Genomic DNA, 20,439 nt, shown 5'->3' with positions numbered 1-20,439 from the left:
CATAAAGAAGCCGGCCAAAACCAAGATGGTGATGAAAGTGACCTCTGGTCATCCTCGTTGCTCATTATACGTTAATTATGATGCATTAGCAGGCTAATAAACATTCCCACCAGTGCCATGACAGTTTACAAATGCCATAGCAACATCCAAGTTACCCTATATGGTCTAGAAAGGGGAGGAACCCGCAGTTTTGGGAACCTCCCCTTTTCCAGAAAGCATATGAATAATCTACCCCTTGTTTAGCATATGATCAAGAAATAACCATAAAAATGGCCATCCAGCAGCCCTCAGTGCTGCTCTGTCTATGGAATAGCCATCTTTTTGTTTCTTCACTTCTCTAATAAACTTGCTTTCACTTGATGGACTCCTGAATTCTTTCTTGCACAAGATCCAAGAACCCTCTCTTGGGGTCTGGATCGGGACCCCTTTCCAGTAACAGAAGCAGATGATCATACAATCCTCTTTATTGTCCTTCCCCAGCCCACAACCAAGTTTCCTAGAATCATAGTACAGTTTCCTAGAAGGCCTACTGCTGGCATATAGTTAGAGATAACTGAAGACATCTCTTAGGTTTTGAGAATAGATTACTTGTACACTTATCAAGCAGATTTTAACTTAATCTAATTGTTGTCGGTTCAGCACCTTGACCTGGTGTCACTGAGCCTGGAACTTCTCCAGAGAATAAACTTCTAGTTTTCTAAACGAAGAGGGAAGGAAAAGAGAAGGGTGGAGGGATAATTGTCTGGCTGCATGGGGGTGGATGAGGGAACCTAGAGGTTAAACTGCTCCACCTTCTGCAGACCTTCAGCCAAACCAAGTTTCAGCCCCATGCTTCAGCCTCATTTTCTATAGTACTTAGTGCCTCTAAGGCCTGAATCTTTCTGGGGCTCTAAAGGGAAAATTGCTGTGCTTTTTATTATTAAAAAAAATTTTTTTTTCATCAATGTTCTCTTTAGCAGATACCTGTCATTCTGTTAAACCCCTGCTGTACATTTTCTTTGTTTCCCACATTGTGAGTTTTATTTTTCCAGGGCAGAAATTCCCGGCATCCCTTGCAGCTCCCAGGGATTAGGTCTGGGACCTATGTTCTACCAACCAAATACACCCACATGAAGCTCTGATTAGGAAGTCAGCAACATGTGGACACAGACTGGGTTCTGAGCATCTATGGTGCAGATGAAGATGATGGCAGGAGCTGTGGAGGCAGTAGAATCCTCATCAATCCTCTTCTGGGTGAGATGCCAGGCTGTGTTCCTATGAGCTTAGCCTTGAGCTTCTTTTTTTGCCAGACCTCCCAATGAATCACCGAGCTCCTAATAACTCTCAGTAATTTCCTTTTATGCTCAAACCAACCCAAATGGTTTCTATAGTTTGCAACTAAAGGGGGAAAAAAGGAAGAAAGAAAAGAGACTAATAAATTTGGTCCATGAAAGTAAGGTCAATCTAAAATCTATAAGAATAAAAAATGCAGAATTGGGCTCAATGCAGGCAGGAAGACAGAAGGCAAAGTGTATTTTGTTATGTACAAAGTACTACATATGGTACAACATTCCAGTGCTGCCTTCCTAAGGCAGGTGCTATTTGACTGTGGCCACAACCCAATATGGAGAGAAGCTCCATGACGTGGAACATTGAAACACTGACAAAGCCAACTGCTTCTTTATCTGCACCAAAGCAGCAGAAATAATGACTTCAAAGTAGCAACCTTAACCAGAAAGACCTGAAGTCCTTCTGCCATTATTATTGTTATCATTATTGTTATTATTTTGCAAGGCATGCCCACTGGACTTTCTCCCATTATTTAAGGATTCTCTGCAAGAAACCTTGAACCTATTAAAAAAGTTCCGGTTCAGGGGAGTGTTTCCCCATGAGAAGCTACGATTTCAAATTGTCTCAAAGAAGTAGTCATTGAAGAAGAACTAGAAAAGGATAGATCAGTGATGTTGGAAGTAAAGGGGCAAGAATCTTCAGGTTTAAAGACTGTGGACACAGCATCTTTGACTGCGTCTACACACAGCATCTTTGACTGTGTCTACACACATACAATTGATAGGAAGCAAATAGAACAGAAGCCAACTAAGATTTTTAGGAAACCACATTGTCAAAGACACCTCAAGCCTGCCTGAAAATAGCCTATAATGTTTATTTTTAAAACAAATTCCAGGCCTCTAGACCCACACTAGCATGAAGAGGTCTGCAGAAGCTGTGTGTCCCTCAAGAAAGCAATTCTTTATTGCCCATCAAAGATGAATCCATAGGGGATCATTAACAAGAAGATCATCCCAGAGAGCAGCTTCTAGAATCACCAACCAAGTAAGTGTCATTGCTATCCCTATTCAGCAAGGTTTGCTATTTGCTACTCATTCAGGAATGCTGAGTCTATGTTTTAAACTGAAAGTTTAAAACAAAATCTCGGTTATCCCATTTTTTCTTTACGTTTGTATAATTGGGAGTGGGTATTGGGAGACAGCTTGTCTTTGAGCTTTGGGCTTTGAGTAGTAATAGTTGTTTTTTTTTTTTTTTTTAAACAATTAGCATTACCCTTACTATTTAAGACAGAAGATTTTTCAGAACAAAGACCTCAAAATGAGAAGGAGTGTGTTCTGGACTTAAAACATTGCTCAGGTGTGTTAGCAAGGACTGAGACCTTGAAGGTCTCCAAATACCATTAAGAATCATTGTGTTATCCTCTTTCTCACCTGTTGGATTTGTTTGTTTGTTTTTACTTCTGATTGATGAACTGGGCGAAGAGAAGTGGTCTAGAAATGGTGAGAGTGGGTGGGTAGATAGGATACAGGTGGCCTCAAATGGAGAGTGGTCACCTGTGAACAGGAGCCATGCTGATCTCCCTGCACTGCCTCTTCTTCCCTGCTCCTTGCAATGACCTTTACCTGGACTCAGTCAAAACAGCTCTGTCCTTCTCCTTCCCAACCTAAAGCTTATAGTGCAGTTAATCTAGAGGTCAGCTGAAGTGCAGATTCAAGAGGCTCAAACCCCTTTGCAGGTGTAGGGAAGGAGTTTGAAACAGGGAAGGGGTAGGTTGGGGGTGAAGATGGGAGGAGCTCATGGCTTCCCTAATTAGCTCTGATTCAGAGCTCAGACTTCTGTTGTCATTTCCTACCCACAAGTACTGTATCATTCCTTTGGTTTCCTTCATTTCTATTCAGCCTCAAAGTAAACAAACAAGTAAATTAAAACAAGATCTTTATGGATGTGACAGAAAGCTTAGAAAGCCAAGAAAGTCTTCTATCCAGGTGATGCAAATAACTGTAAAACTTCAGACTTCTTGAACTACAAAGATGAATTCTGCCAACCCAAGTTCTAGTACTTCCTCCACTCCCAGCCTAATTCCACTGTTTCTTGGTTTCCTCACTCCTTCTCTTTCTGTTTGACTGTTGGGAGTAATAAACTCAGTCAAGTCCTACTACTTGAGCCCATATTTAAATGCAGAACAATTTGGACTTCAATTTATTCTTCCCCCTTCTTCCAGACTCTGGTCTGATTTATCTTTTTATACTCTATAGCCTATTAGGGTTTTATAATAAAGGGTGTCCTTCTCTAAGATTTCCAGTGTAGCTATTATCCTTTAACCCTTTTGCAGAGTTAACAAAACCAGTTGTTATTTTTTTTGGTGGGGGTGGAGGGTGGTTGTTTAGCTTTTACTGATTATTAGAATGACTATTATTTCAGCAAAAAGTATTTATGAAAAAAAAACTCAAAAATTTCAGAAAAGTACAAAGGAGAAAGAGAATAATCTGTAGCATCCCAAACTCAGTATATGTTTAAGGACAGTCTCTGTTCTCCCCTGGTCTTATTCATGCCCTTCTCTCTAATCAAGGAACAATTGGCTTGACTTTTCTAGCTTACTTCACTTAATTTTAGATAAATATATATCCTGTTTGAGATTCAAAGAAGCATTTGTCAGCATTAAGGGTCTCCCTTATCTTCATCCATGCTCACAATATGTGGCAGGTATCCTTCAGAGTTTGTGGTTTGGGATTATAGCTGTTTCCTCATTTCATTCATGATGGGGAGATTTTTTTTTTCCTTCTATTTTTGTTCCATTTATTGTTTTCATTGGATTTTTAGAAAGGGGAATGGCGTAAGTGGTTTTACTCTGCTGTCTTTAACAGGAAGACTTACTTTTCAAAATAATTACGTGTCTGCTTTTAATTTTCTACTTCAAGAAAATGTTAAGGAAAGAATGTATAGCATTCTAGTTAATTTTCAGTCGTTTAGGTGCCTGATAAAGAGAAGCTTTCCTAAAGAGCAGCCAGTTCTGTTCTGAAGATGGCCTTCCCATGGCACCAGTACCCTGGCTAGAATTTTCCCAGGGAGAGATGGCCTAGCTCCATGGGAGCTATCACCATAGATTGCCCATGCTGAGAGAACAGACCACAAATTACACCAGCTGCAGACACTTACACAGCGCATGTAGGGAGAACAGAGGCTGATATCCAGAGAACGAGAGGGGTTGTACCTCAGCTGCACAGCAGCAGCAACCTGCAGAGAAACACAACCTGCAAGTTTATACAGCCCTCCTCCTGCCTCCATGAGAACATGACAGAGGCATTTGAACCAGAGTAACTCCATGTTGAATAGGGGCTGGGTAAAATAAGGCTGAGACCTACTGGGCTGCATTCACAGGAGGTCAGGCATTCTTAGTCACAGGATGAGATAGGAGGTTGGCATAAGACACTGGTCACAAAGACCCTGCTGATAAAACAGGATGTGGTAAAGAAGCCAGTCAAATCCCACCAAAACCAAGATGGTGATGAAAGTGACCTCTGGTCATCTTCGTTATTCATTATACATTAATTATAATGCACTAGCTTGCTAAAAGACACTCTCACCAGCACCAGGACAGTTTACGAATGCCATGGTAACATTCGGAATTTATCCTACATAATCTAAAAAGGGGAGGGACCTTCAGTTTCGGGAAATCTCTGACCCTTTCCTGGAAAACTCATGAATAATCCACCCCTTGTTTACAAATAATCGAGAAATAACTATAAGTATACTCAATTGAGCCGCTTATACCACTGCTCTGGCTATAGAGTAGCCATTCTTTTGTTCCTTCACTTTCTTAATAAACTTGCTTTCACTTTACTGTACTGACTCACCCTGAATTCTCTCTTGCCCAGAGGTCCAAGAACCTTATCTTGGGGTCTGGATTGACACCCCTTTCCAGTAACAGATCCATAACTTTTCCATTATCTAGACATCGTTTTGGGAAGAAGGACGAAGGGGAGACCTATAGAAAGTAGAGAATAGACTCTGATAGGGAGTTTCAGCATCAAATTGAGTAAAGTAAGCCCTCTTCCCCTTTTTTTCACCCTGGAAGAGATTGTAACTTAGCAAGTTTATTTCCACCATCTGTAGAAATGAGAGCTTCAGAGCAAGATTAAATCAGTTATAGAAAATAAATAAGCTACTGTTTTTGTACATCTGATTTGCAAGGTGTTAATCTTGACCCTGCAACATCTGCGATTTTAGCTTCAGCTTTCAGCAAGAGGCAGCCTGCTAGAAGGAAAACTGTTCAGGACTGGGAGTTGATCTTGGGTTACTCCTGGCTCTGCCACTAACTAGTTATGTGATGTTGGTTAAGACACTTAGTCTTCTACTTCGAAATTTCGTCAACTCTAAAATTACAAGGTTGGACCAGATCCATGATTTTCAAATGTTCATGGCTGCAGAGCCCTTTTGTTAAAATCTGACTTAGATGGCCAATATATAAAACAGATACTGTTGGAGTTTCCTCTGGCAAAATGGGAAGTAGGTGTCTGGGACCACATATGCTAGAGGGCCCCTTGGGCTCCCTAGAAAGTCCCTGAATCACCTCCACAGAGCCCTTCCCAGCTATGCACTTCGAAGACCAGTGAAGGCAATGATTCTCTGGTCCTTTTTGATTCTAATCCCCAATGATTCAATGTCTGCCCAAGGCCAAGAGTGACTGACAGCAGCATGAAATAATCTGTTCCATGGTCCATGGGCATCTGAGGAGATTGGCGCTACCTTGTCCTTTTGTAGACAAGGCAATTTACCTTAATGTTAAAACAAAAAAAATCCAGCACTTCATGGTGGTTGGGGGTTCTCTTACAACCGAAGAGGAGGAGGAGGAGGAGAAGGAGGAGGAGGAAGAAGAAGAAGAAGAGGAGGAGGAAGAGGAGGAGGAAGAGGAAGAGGAAGAGGGAGAAGAAGAAGCAGCCTGAAGTAACCACAAACTAGAAATTGGGTCCCCATTATATGACTAACATGGCAGAGTCATGTCCTGGATCCACCATTTAGTATGCCAGGTACAGTGTATGTCACCTAATTAGTCCTGACAACAACCCAAGAGGTATGATCCTCATTTTACAGATAATAATGCTATATAGCAGGTTAAGGAACTTGCTCAAATATCATACTATTACAGAGAATTGTGACTTTTAAAAAAACATTTACTCCTTCCTAAATGAGATGCTCATATTTATAATCAGTTACCAAAGCCATGGAAATTTCTCATCTCACAGAATCTACCATTCAATGACTCTTAGAGCATTTTTGCACATGAAATGGACAAGAAAAATGTTTGTGACAATCTGAATTTTAAATGGAGATCAAAAGTCCTTGCAGCAGTGAAGAAAAAGCAGGCATCTTTCCTTCCCTTTCATGCACTTATATTTTAAGAAGCTCAGTCATTCCAGTCCGTGCAGAAAAATACTCTCAAAGGAATATTTACAATGTGGATCTTATATTAAACATTTGGTTTTATGTACTTAAATATTTATAAAAGCATACGTTGAATAAATTTTAGTCTACAAACTGAAGTGTTCAAAACATATCAATTTCCTCATTTCTTTAAATCAATTTAATTTTCTGACTCTCAGCCTCCATCCTTCAAAGATGGTAAAAACATCTACCTCATCCTTTTGGGGGCCCCCTCTCCTTCCCAAAACCATACCACTACCTGGAAAGCTTGCTCGGGATGAGGACAATTGAGGAAGGAGCTCTAACCTCCAATTTTTCAAGGTATCACTGGCATCCCACTGTGAAGCCCACAGTGTGCCCTGAATTTTGGTGGTGCCAGTCTGTGGTTAGAAGGCTTTGAGGAAAGTGCCTCCCTCTAGACGCCCTGAGGACCATCTCCTCTGGGCAGGGCTAGCTTTATGCACAAGTGACATGGGTAGTCTCACAGGGTCCCCTGCTCAGAAAAACCCTGAGCTTGTTTTAGTGCTCTTCTGTTGAAGTCCTGAAATTTGACCAAAAGGTTCCACAGTTTCATTTTGCATTGGGCCTTGCAAATTGTAAAGCTGATCCTAAAACTGATGGGTTTAGTTAGCACCTCTTCTGCTTGCTTTCTTAGAGGGGTCTGCAGCCTTCCTCCTCTACCCTGTTAGGCAGAAGAGCTTCTCTCTCCTCACTTTGCCCTCCAGTGCCTTTGCCTCTCTTCTTTGGAGTAGGGGGCACTTAACATTATCTCTTCAAGGGTCTGAGGCTTTTACAAAAGACAAAAATAGTCACAGAGGACTTCAGGGGTTTCCCCTTCCATCCTGCAAAAAGTCCCTGAGGCAAAGGAGCATACAAGGAACTGGTTCCTACTTGAAATCAGCAAAGAAGGAAAAAGATGTGTGGGGAGAAAAACCATATCTTAATATTTCAATAAATTGTTATACCACATATGTAGTTGTGTTTTAATTAAGTTATTTTATAATCAGTTTTGATGACTTTGTCATATGAAATTGGTCTCTAGAATAGAACCCCAACACATACTGCTGTACCCGTAAAAAGCAAGGACACAGAGACCTCAGCAGGGTGTTGCTATGAGTAGAGTGAGCATATGTATTATAGCTCAAACTGGGACACATGTGAAATAGGAAGGAATTGCTAACAATAATTACACCAGAGCAGTAAGAGTGAGCTGAAACCACCCTGGGCAAACTCAAATATATGGGCACTCCACCTATAAATGATAGAGGCAGAATTTGAACGTGGGTCTGTGTTACTCCCACTGTTGGGATATTAGTTAGGATAATCTGTAGCCAGCTCAACAGATTGACCACAAGTGCTGTATTCCACATCCATTCTGTTGTTTTGCTGTTGACATGGCCTGAGAAAGGCTAGGTTCACAACAGGAGAATTTTATTCACGAGAAACCCAGGAACCGCATTCCTTAGTTGTAACCGGCCCGAGCTCCAGGCATGAATGAGGCAAGTTTCATCTTCAATATTTACTGAAAACAGACGCTGAAGTTTGAGAAGCAAATGTAAAGTGCTCATTCCAAAGCCTCTTTATATACATGTTAAATCAGTTTGTGGGAAAGAGACCACAGAGCTTGTTTAAACATTCATACTGATGACACAACTGTTCTGAAATATGCAGTTTCTTGTAGTTATATGTGGAATTAATTGCATATGGAGAAAGTCATCTTTTGAAACTGGCTAAAAGGAAATAGTCCATAACTCAGTGATATCAACATACACACCACTGTGCTGGGGACTCTACTTCACTTTTTTTCTTATCTCAGCCACTGTCTGAAGACGCTGTTTTCTCACTCAAGGCGTCATGACTCAGCTATGTAGCTCTGTCGAGAGACAGAAAAAAAATATCTGGGGCCAGAATGGAAGAGATAGCATTTAAGCACAACTGGAACTGTTGTGACCCCAGATTCTGCAGTGCAGCTCACTTCACCATGTTGCCGTCGGCGGAGAAGTCTAGAAGAGTTGGTTCCTCTCTGCCCTTGAATTCCATCAGAGTCATGTGGCAGGTCATTTGGAAGTAGATTTTCTCCCTTACCACACAGCACATTCCAATAGTCATTTTTAACTGAATTACCCCAAATTCTTAGCAGGGTCTCCTGTTAACCACAAGCAGCTAGATAGCTACGTTTAGACAGCAATGGCTCCTTATCTTCTTCACGCTGAGGGAAATCAGCGGTCCTTTCCTAGTGGCGGCTTGAGGTTCAGCTCCTCTGGGATGGAATCAGACCTCCACCACAGCCCTCAACCACAGGGAGTGGGACTCCCCCATATGTCTTATTCACAGCAGTAATCACACTTTTAGTACATCTGTTGTTTTAAATTTTCAGCCCCATTAATTCTTCCCTTTTAAACAAAAAGATATGAGGAGTTGAGAATCTCCATATTCACTTTGAAGTCCCCTCACTTAAAGGGGAGATTTGGGGGAAGAAAATTGAGACATGAGGCAATCCTGAAAATATGAATAAAAGAATATAAATATTTCTCCAGCCTCTCTAGTCTTCATTAAAATACATAAGAGGAAGAAACTGGTTTGCCCTTCTATATTTAATTTGGACTCTAACCTCTTTGAAAATTCAGCAGTATGATTAATTTTAGCTTATCTTACAGAATGACTCTTCACCTATAAATAAGTCTATTCATCTTCAGAAGACCATAAATATGCCTCCTGGTTTAGAGCTATTTTTAAATATCTCTTACATATAATTGTAATGAGATCTGTTTCAAGGACAATAGCTTAGTATCAGTTACATTTCTATTATGTTCTGTTAGTTTCTTGGTTGGGAAACATGCAAAAATGAGCTTACTTGGATGAATATGAATATTCAATGTTAAACAGAGCAATAAAGACAAAAGAGAACCTGATATTTGATCTAACAAGACTAAAAAGAGCAAAATAAGAGGAGAAGAGAAGAGGAGGAGGAGGTGGAGACAGAGAAGGAGAGGTAAAGAAAAAATGGAAGAGTTGTAGGAAGGAAAGGATAAAAGCTTGGGAATTTCAAATTTCAGGTAAAGGTGTAGAAATTTTTATTTTTAATTTCTTTCTATGTTGTCCCACATAATATTGGAAAATAGGTGGAATATTGAGGAGAGAACAGGACAGGCATTAGAGGTTCTTTCCCTACCCCTTCATCAGCTAAGTGCCTGATTCTCCACTTTTCTATGTCTCAGAGTCCCCAGACTCAAATGAGGTTTGCACACCCACACAGGAATGTGTTCTCTCTATACTCACACACTAAACATGGCATGGCATTATTGGATGTCTTGAGGCCAACGATGTCAGAAGTTATTTTCAGTATAAAGTTATATACAAGTAATTAATAATACTTATAACAATCATATATGCTTCAAATTGGTGATAAAAGCAACCTGGTATATGAAAAATGACATACTTGGCTATTAAAAATTATATTGCTACAGAAAAAAAGTTAAGTATCTGGTATTTCTAGGGCCACAATTCATTTCTTATATTAGAACTCAAATCTTTAAAATAAAAACTCACACATGGGGAATTACACTTGGGACTTTACACATGGGAAATGAATGATCAACTTTTCCTTCCTAGGTCATCTCCCATCGGAATAATAGACTTTCCACTCTATAGAAGACAAAGGACTTGCTTTTCTCCAGAAAAATATCTCCCCATTGATAAATAATGAGCAAATGCAGAACACTTAAGTAGTGTTCCCATCAGTAGTGTGAACCCTGTCAGCACTAACCAGCTGGTCCTTGTCTGTTCTGCAGTCAAAGAAAACGGGAACTCAGTGTGCATCTGAGTTCCCAAGGAGGGGAGGCTACGATTTGCCAGGTGTGAGCATGGGCAGAATGCCCAGTCCCAGGTCATTTTATAAAAAACTTTGCTCAGGCATGGCCAACAAAGCTGTGGCAGTCCTGAGGAAGCAAGAAAAAGACCGTCATTGCTATTTCTGCAACATGCTTACACCCTCTGCAAAACATCCTTGTATTTTCTTGAATTGGTAAACAAGAGTTCAGAGAGCAAGTTAGAGTCATGAATGACAGTTGGAGTGGTAGGCAATTTAATTGTTATGATTTCTATCATTCATCAAATCAACACAATTATTTCAGTAACCAAATATACATTCAGAGAAACCAAGATTATAGAAGGCAGGTGTGGTGAGTGAAGAATTAGCAGATACCAATTTGCTTCTATTTGCAGAATCCAGGAATCAGGATCATATTTACTAATATACCTTGCAGGCAAAGCTTTTAGGTATTTTCATGTAATTGTTATGCAGCAAATCTTGGGCAATTCATTTTACATTTGTCTAACCCAGAAAGGTAAACTGGAATGATAGTGTTTTTCTGAATAATTTGATCCAATGAAATAATGACCTGGAGTCGCATGGTGATGTCAGGGTTCTTGCAGCTCACGCCTTAGAACCGAGTTACATGGGAGACCATGTTTGAACAATGTCCTTTAAGGAATTCAGTAACTAAACCCCACTGGACGGGAGCCAAAACAAGCCTGCTTAATGCCAAATTCCACTATAGTGGGTCATGTTATTGGATGGCTCAAATGAATCTGGGCCATGAAAAAGGACCTCGCTCCCTCTATAGTGAGTTTTTTGTCTGAACTATCCAGATAATTTCTTCATTTTTCAACTTTCATTTTTCTGCGTGGAGTAGAAAGTCAGCTCTACTTACTTAGTTTTGTCTTTTGTTATAATCAAATCATTACCTGTAATTCTCAGAAATCATCCCCATAAAAATAAGTAACTTTTGTATATTTCAAAAAGAACCACCTAGTTCCACATGGTTACTTATTCTTTTATACATTTATTCATTTGTTCATTGTGATTCATTCAGCAAATATTTACTGGACAAACACAATATACATTATCCTTATGTATCATGCCACTTATTTGGGAATCTCTAATTAGCAGAAAAATATTTCAAATATTAAGAAGCATCAGGAAAAAGTAAACAGTTTTTGGAAAAGTTCTGAAATGCTATGTTTCTTTAAAAACAAAAAGTTTAACCTGCAAAACAAGTGTATTATTTGAAGTTTACACAGCACATTTTACCGGAAAATGTTCCAAGCATTAACATTTAATCTTACCAACATTAGTCCCAGAAAAAAACCAACCTTTTCTTTCTTTGAAAACTGGAGAAGCAGAGCTGCAGTTTGCAAATTTTCCTCTGTTGGATGAACTTTTAGATCTAGACCACTTGTCCCTTACTAAATTCAAGTCATTCTGGAGAGCTCTAAAATATCATGAAAGGAGGATACACAAAAAGTAGGGTATTCTTTCACCCCACCCCTCATTTCTATTTTCCCAATACCTTTCCCTAAACCTTATCAGCCCATTTGAAAAAGAAAGTGATTTATATTTGAAGATAACCCATGTGTTTTGGATCTCTTTTTCTGCTATGATATTAATCATTTCTTACTTGCATCTTGTAAGAAACAACAAAAAATAACAAATAGATATCCTCCTGCCAAATGAAAAAAAGTTCTATAACCTAAGGTTCAGGATGAGAGAAGTTATATTCTTAGGGTACTAAGGCTTAATAATAGATTTGTGATCATTTTGAGTTCTTTAAATACCATCTGCAGTGACCTGACAGCAGGGGGTTGAAGGAAGAAGAGAGTGGACAGTCATAGTTACATGAAAACAAAGCTACAGGGCTCAGTTGTGGTTTGTCTGGTTGTGTTCCTGCTCTCATGAGTGACATTTACCCAACTCCAACTCTTCAGAAGGGGCCCAACAGAGGACAGACAATCATCCATGCAAAGGCTGTAGGAAGAGTCAAACACCTGGTGAGTAGATGAACCAGATGATCATAAATTATTTTTTAATTCCAAAGTTGTATGAATCCAAATTAAAATTTTTAGGTTTTGTTGTAGTTTTTAATCTTTTGTGTGTGTGACAGAGAATGTAAAACAGAATGCACATACAGAAAAGTACATAAACCAAGCTACTGTGAAATGACCATTTAGGTCAAGAATAGAACATAGTCATCTCTGAAGTCTTTCCACGACCCTTACCAATCTCATGCCCCATATCCTGACTTTTATGACTGCATTAGTCCATTCTCACATTGTTATAAAGATACTACCTGAGACTGGGTAATTTATAAAGGAAAGAGGTTTAATGGACTCACAGTTCAATGGCACAGTTCATGGCTGGGAAGGTCTCAGGAAACTTAAAATCATGGTGGAAGGGGAAGCAAGCATGTCATTCTTCACAAGGCAGCAGGAGAGAGAAGAATGGGCAAAGGAGGAACTTGCCAAACACATAAAACCATCAGATCCCCTGAGGACTCATTCACTATTACAAGAACACATGGGGGAAACCACCCCCATGATTCAATTACCTCCACCTGGTCTCTCCCTTGACATGTGGGGATTATGGGGATTAAAATTCAAGATGAGATTGTGGGTAGGGAACACAGCCAAACCATATCAATGTTAAACTTTTCTTTTTAGATCTATCACTATGCAATCAATATAGTTTAATTTGCATGTTTTAGAAAAAACCTTATATAAACAGAACCATATACTGTGTGTTTTGCTATTTTTGTTCTACCTTATGGTTCTAAGATTGACCCATGCTGTTAGACATAGTTGTCCTTCCTTCATTTTTGTGGCTAGACCCAGATAAGTTCTGATGAATAAAGGCTTAGGCAAGTCCTGAGCCCCCTCGGCTGTTACTTCATTGGTAATTCAGCAGGACTGGTTATTCTGTATGTAGGGTTCTGTTGCAGAGAACAGAATACTCTCTAGCTCATTTAGGCAGGTAGCAATTTACTACCTGCTTTTAAGTGATTTTAAGATTTTAAGATTTTAAGTGGCATAAAGAATTCTTGGAAGGAGAGACAACACAGCCTATAGAGTGACCTTTTGCTTACCTTCCTTTGCCCTGCCCAGCTACACACAGTACTGGACACCAAGGGAGCTGCTGCCACTCTAGGATCAGGGCTCCTCAGGCTCCAGCACCATATTGCCACTGCCTTGATCACAAAGCCACTGCAATCAGAGACCCTCTTGATTAAAAGGTACCAGGATTATGAAGCCACTAATGCTACATACTCCAGAACCATTCTATTCCTGACACAAACTGCACTAGCAAAAATGGATGTCCATTGCCTTTCTCTTGAATGCCCATGCAAGGTACCTATGCTAGCAATCAAATCTCTGCTGACATTGCCAAGAAGACCAAACACCCTTATAACACACCTGCCAGCAAAAATGGCAAAAGCAATATGAGGATATTTGGTTTGCAAAGTCTAAAAACATCTGGGACTTTAGATGAAGTGTGTGAGGAAAAGTAGTCTTCATTGTATATCACAGCAATGGCTTTCAAATTTGAGATCAGAACCCATCATTAGCAGATCATGAGAACATTAAAAGAAACAAAATAGAACAGAATAGAAAATATCAGAAGTCATCAACTCAGTAAGCACAAGTATTATTTTGTAGTACACATATGTGTATACTGGATTGCAATATCAGATGTTTTTCTTACAGTGGGTTGAGTTCTTTAAAAAGTTTAAAAGCCACTGCACTAAAAGGAGGGTAGAATAGGTATTGAGTGCCCATCAACCATATTCACCACAATTCCTCTTATTGAACATAGACTTCAACTGTTGAACATGTTCAACAATGAGACTCTTGGCAGATCTTGATGGCTAGTGTCTTCTAACAATCTACTTTGGAGCATCTTAGTGGTCTGGATCATCCTTACAGCCTGAGCAATTCAGAAACACAAGACACAGTGCTGGTGGCTTGGATCAAATCCTCTCCACAAATGTCTTAAATTCAGCTAAGATCACTTAAGCTCCAGAAAAGATAGGATTTGGAAGTCTGTGTGTTGCCAGTAACTGGTAGAGTACTCGGACTGAGGACACAGATGGTTGTGTCTACCTGCCTCCCTTTTGAAGTCATCCTCCACAAGTCCCTTTGTGAGCTTTTAAAAACACAAACCTGATTATTTCACTTTTGTTTTAAAGCATTTGAAATATTCTTTGGCTTACGGCAGTGATTCATAAACTTGAGATGCTTGTTAAAATACAGATTCCCAGATCCTCCTTAGGGATTCTAACTCAATAACTTCAGGATTAGTCCCAGGAATCTGTACTTTTAGTGAGAACCTCTAGTGAATAAAAACTGGACTACTAAGCATGATCAAAACAATTTGTTCCACACCAAACTGGCCCACCTACATTTTTCCATTCTGTTTCTCCCTCCCCACCACCAGTCTCTCTTCTCTTACCTTCTTGTTGCCCTCCCTCTTGCTCCCATGTCAAACATCCTTACCCTCCCCTCACTTCCACCCAAAGACAAAGAACTTACCTTAAAGAACCTAGCTCCAATATTACCTCTTTAGGAAACCTTTTATATGCTAATAAAGCTTGTTTTGATACTCCATATATTTTATAATGCATTATAATATTGTGGTAATCACATTAAATTGTAATTATTTGTTGACATGCCATTTTTCCTTACTAAAACTAGGACTGCATTAGGTACAATCAGTGTATCTTAAGGTTGTTGTTGTTGTTGTTGTTTTTTTTTGTCTTGCTTTTTTCCCCAGGCTGGAGTGAAGAGTACCATCTTGGCTCACTACAACCTCCACCCCCCGAGTTCAAGTGATTCTCCTGCCTCAGACTCCTGAGTAGTTGGAATTATAGGTGCCTGCCACCATGCCTGGCTAATTTTTGTATTTTTAGTAGAGACAGGGTTTCACCATGTTGGCCAGGCTGGTCTCGAACTCCTGACCTCAGGTAATCTGCCAGCCTCGGCCTCCCAAAGTTCTGGGATTATAGGTGTGAGCTACCACACCCAGACATCTTATTTTTTTTATATTTCCAGTGCCCGGCACATGGCAGATGTATCGACAATTTTTATTTAATGAATGAATGAGTGAACGAATTATATATGGATGAATGGTTGGATTGATGGATGGTTAGATGGATATAACTGCTTCTCTAAAATATGGAATTAAAAAAATATTGGTCTACAATGGAGATTATGACTGTTACAGCTGGAACAGCTGATCATAGTTGCTGAAGCCTTTGGAAAACTCAGTGCATATGGGTTAAAAACAGGTTCCATGAAATTCAATGTTAGCCATCAATAATGTTGAGTGTGGAAGGTGGAGGTTTGATTGGGAACTGAATATTGGCATAGTATCAAAGTATTTCCCTGCCAAATACTTATCAAGAGGAAAAACATCGAGTTTATGATGGAGAAACTTATTAGACGTCAATTTGATCCAGTGAACTGCTGTTCACTGGTGGAGGGAGAGCTTGACCTCATGTGTCTTTTGATGTGATAGCCCAAGTAAAGTACAGCATCAGAGCATTCCTGCAAAGTAATAATGGCCTGATTCTGGACATGAGGAATCATCAGATATACTTAGGTAGAGGAATATCTACAGAATGAAGAGATAGAAAGATTGAAGAACTGTTCCAGAATGAAGAAGATTTAAAAATCTATGACAATTAAATGCAATGCATGATCCTGGGTAGACTCCTGCACAAGAAAATAAAGAGATATTATTGGGACTGTTGGAAAAATTTGAGAGTGTTCTGTTAATTAGATAGTAGTGTTGTATCAATGTTGACTTCTTAATTTGGAGGGTTGTAAGGTGGTTATGTAGGAGAATGTATTTGTTTTGGAGAAATACACACTGGAGGAACGGGGAGTGATTAATCATCAGGTCTGCAATTACTGCTTAAGTGGTTTATAATAGAATAATGTAAATGTTGCGAGAGAGAGAGAAATGGAGGAAAGGGGTAAAATGTTAATAATTGGGAACTTTGGGTAAGGAGATATGGGAGTTTTTGTACATATCTTGCCAATTTTCTGTAAATTTCATTTAATAATAATTGATTGACTTCTACTTGTGACCAAGATGGAATAACAGGGATCAGATTTAGCTCTCTGACTCAAACAACTGCCAAGGTAGCTAGAGTGTGTAGGATGGAGTAGTTGGGATACAGAAGAGAATAATTCTGGAGATCCTTAGAGGATTCCCTTTGAGTATTCAGCAGAGTGCTGATTAAAGCACGTATGTGAGAAGATGATCCAAAGCTGGAGAAACTATTAGATAAAAAGTATTCTGCAGTCACAAAGGGCTGGGAATGGGGTCTGTTCTCAATAGCCAGACTGAAAAATCTCGTAATTTATGGAACGTTGGATAGAGTAGTTAGAAAGGTCCCGTCTCAGTACTAAGGAATAAGTTACCAAGACTAAGTGCTGCCGTGGTCCAGCCTAACAAATCTTAAAAAGACTCAAAAGAATCAAAATGTTTCCAGGGAACTTAACTATATCCCAGAACAAAGCTCATGAATATTTATAGCTACACAAAAATATCCAGGACCCAACAAGGTGAAATTCACAGTGTCTGGCATCCAATAAAAGAGTGCCAGACATTCTAAGAAGCAGAAAAAATGAGACCCATAATGAAGAGAATAATCAATCAATTGAAACCTACCCAGAACTGACACAGACGTTAGCATTATTAGACACAGACATTTGAAAAGTTAATTTAACAGTATTCCAAAAGCTAAAAAAAGATATAGAATATGTTATAAAAATACAAAACAAATCAAACAATGAGAGCTAAAAACTATAATGTCTGAGATGAAAAATTCACTAGATGGCATTTATAGCAGTTAAAATGTTACAGAAGAAAAGATTAGTAAACTTGAAAACATCAGCAGAAGCTACTCAAGACAAAACACAGAGAGGAAAAAAAAGTATTTTAAGATAATTATAAGAGCTTCAGTAGTTGTGAGACAAATTTCATCAGGCTAATATAATGTAATAAGAGACTCATTAATGTACATGTAACATACATTACACTACATCATACATTATATTACATCATTAATATACACGTAATAATATACATGTAAAACAGTAGGGGGGAAGGCAAAAAAATATTGACATTATATAGCTGGAAATTTCCAAATTTGATGAAATCTATAAACCCACAGATCCAACAACTCCAAAGAACTCTAATTACAAGAAATATAAAGAAAACCACACCAAGGAATATAATAATCAAATTTCTCCAAATCAGTGATAAATAGAAAATCTTAAAAGTAACCAGAGAAAGAACATGTGTTACATAAGAGGAACAAAGATATGAAAGCCAGAAAATTTCTCATCTGAAACTATGCAAGCGAAAGAGAGTGGATCAACATATTTAGAAGGAAAAATAACAACTATCATCTATAGTCAGTGAAATAAAAACTCTTTCAGTCATACAAAAGCTGAAATAATTGATCACCAATAGCACCTCAATACAAGAAATGTTAAAAGAAGTCCTTCAAGTAGAAGAAAAATGGTACCAGATGAAAATCTGAATCTACTTATAAAAACAAAGAGAACCATAAATGGGAACTATGGAAAACTATACTAGATTTGTGTTCTTAAATTTAAATTCTTAAAATATATTTGACTATTTAAACAAAATTATAGCAATGTGCTATGAAGTATATGACATAAAAAAGATACAAACTGTCAAAGTGCACAAAAGAAGAACTGGATAGCTTGATTAGCTTTATACTTATTAAAAATTGAACTTATATTTCCTTAATATAAAAAATTTCAGGCTTAGATGGCATCACTAATGAATTCTACCAAATATTTAGGGAACAAATAATACTAATCTTACACAAACTCTTACAGAAAATTGAAGAGAATGAAATCTTTCCCATCTTATTTTGTGAGGTTACTATTATCCTGATACCAAAACCAAACAAAAACATTATATGATTAGAAAATAACAGAACTGTATTCCTCATGAACATAGACACAGAAATTCAATATTTTAGAAAATTGAATCCAAGAGTATATGAAAAGGATAATACATCCTGACCAAGTGAGGTTTATTTTGGGAATGAAAGTTTGGCTTACTATTAAAAATCATTGAAAGTAGTATATCCTATTAACACATGAAAAAATAAAAACTATATCATTATCTGAATAGATGCTGCTGCGATGTGAATGTACCCCCCCAAAAGTTCATGTGTTGAAAAGTTAACACCCAAATTTATATATCAATGCTATTCAGAGGTGGAGTCTTTGTGAGGTAATTAGGATTAGATGAGGTCATGAGGGTGGGATGCCCATGGAATAATTAGTGGCTTTATAAGAAAGGGAAGAGAGATCTAAGCCAGTACTTTCTCACACCATGTGATCTTTTTGCCATATTATTATGGAGCAAGAAGGCTGTCACCAGATGCAGCCCCTTAATCTTGGAATTCTCACTCTCCAGAACTTTAAGAAATACATTTTTTTCTATGCAAAATATCTCGTCTGTGGTATTCTCTTACAGCAGCAGAAAAACAGACTAAGACAGATGCAGAAAGAGCATTTGACAAAATCAAACATGTGTTCTTAATTAAAAAAAAAAAACTCTCAGCGAACCAGAAATAGAACTTCCACTCAATCTGATAAAGGGTATCTAAGAAAAACCTAGAGGAAACATAATACTTAACAGTGAAAAATACAAAGATTTTCTCCTAAATTAGGGAAGAAAAAGATGTACTACTATTCAACACTGTGCTAGAGGTTTAATTAGAGCAATAAGGCAAAAAACTGCACTTAAGTTAGGAAAGATAAAGCAAAATTGTTTCTATTTGCAGAGTGCATGATTGTTTATGTAGGAAATTTGATGGAATCTACAATAACCCCTAGAACCAATAAGTGAATTTAGCAAGTTTGAAGAGTACAGGATCAATGCCAAAATCAATTGTATTTCTACATATTAGAACTTGGAAATGGAAATGTAAAAAATACTATTAAATACATTAAAAGTAATGGTAAAAGCCACAATTACTTTTGGACCAACCCAATATTGGAGACAGCATTAAAATATAAAATAATTAGGAATAAATCTGAAAAAAGATGGACAAGACTTGTACATGAAAATTATAAAATATTGCTGAGGAAAATGAACTATGACCTAAACGATGGAGAGATATACCCTGTTCATGGGCCTTAAGGTTTAATATTATTAAGATGCCAATTCTACCCAAATTTATCTGTAGCTTCAGTGCAATACTAAATAAAATCTTAGGCTTTGTTTTTGGTACTGATACTAAAATTCATATCAAAATGCAAAGAAATTAGAATAGCCAAATCATCTTGAATAAAGAAAAACGAGATCAGAGGACTTTTACTATTTTATTATAAAGAGTTGTTATAAAGTGTTTATATAGACTTATTATGAAGGTAATCAGGACACTTTGGCATTAGTGTAAATACGGACAAATAAATCATTGGAACAGAATAGGCAGTGCAGAAACAGATCCACACATATGACAACCAATGGATATATGGGTACCACACATATGGACAAGTAATATTCAACAAAGGTACAAAGACAATTCAAGGGAGAAAGAATAATCTTTTAATAAATGATGCTGAAAAACTTTTGCAAAATAATAGAGAACTTGGATCAATACCTATAGTTGTATAAAGAAATTGACTCAAAATGGATCATAGACCTAAATGTAAACCTCATACTATAAAGATATAAGACATAAAGGTATTTTAGATACAACATAAAATGCATGATTCACAAAAGAAAAACATGAAATGATGAGCCATTAAAAATATCAACATTAAAACCTATGCTCTTTGAAAGACATTAATTAAGGCAGAAACCACCAAATGGGAGAAAATATTTGTAAAGCATTTATCTCATAATGGATTTATATT

The 20,439-nt window shown here is 38.0% G+C and overlaps 1 long non-coding RNA gene across 1 annotated transcript in view; it reads right to left on the bottom strand.

The window, feature by feature from the left end:
* Positions 1-446: 446 nt before the first annotated feature.
* Positions 447-20,439, bottom strand: part of LOC139356718 (uncharacterized) — an 81,740-nt gene continuing 61,747 nt past the window's right edge. The window contains exons 4-5 of the long non-coding RNA XR_011609065.1: positions 12,439-12,516; positions 447-1,377 (exon numbers count right to left, since the gene is read on the bottom strand). This is a non-coding gene — a long non-coding RNA (uncharacterized lncRNA). The remainder of the gene's footprint in view (positions 1,378-12,438; positions 12,517-20,439) is intronic.

Source organism: Macaca nemestrina, chromosome 10 (genome assembly GCF_043159975.1).
Source record: "Macaca nemestrina isolate mMacNem1 chromosome 10, mMacNem.hap1, whole genome shotgun sequence".
In the NCBI taxonomy this organism is placed as follows: Eukaryota; Metazoa; Chordata; class Mammalia; order Primates; family Cercopithecidae; genus Macaca; species Macaca nemestrina.
This window is presented reverse-complemented; position numbering and strand designations above follow the sequence as displayed.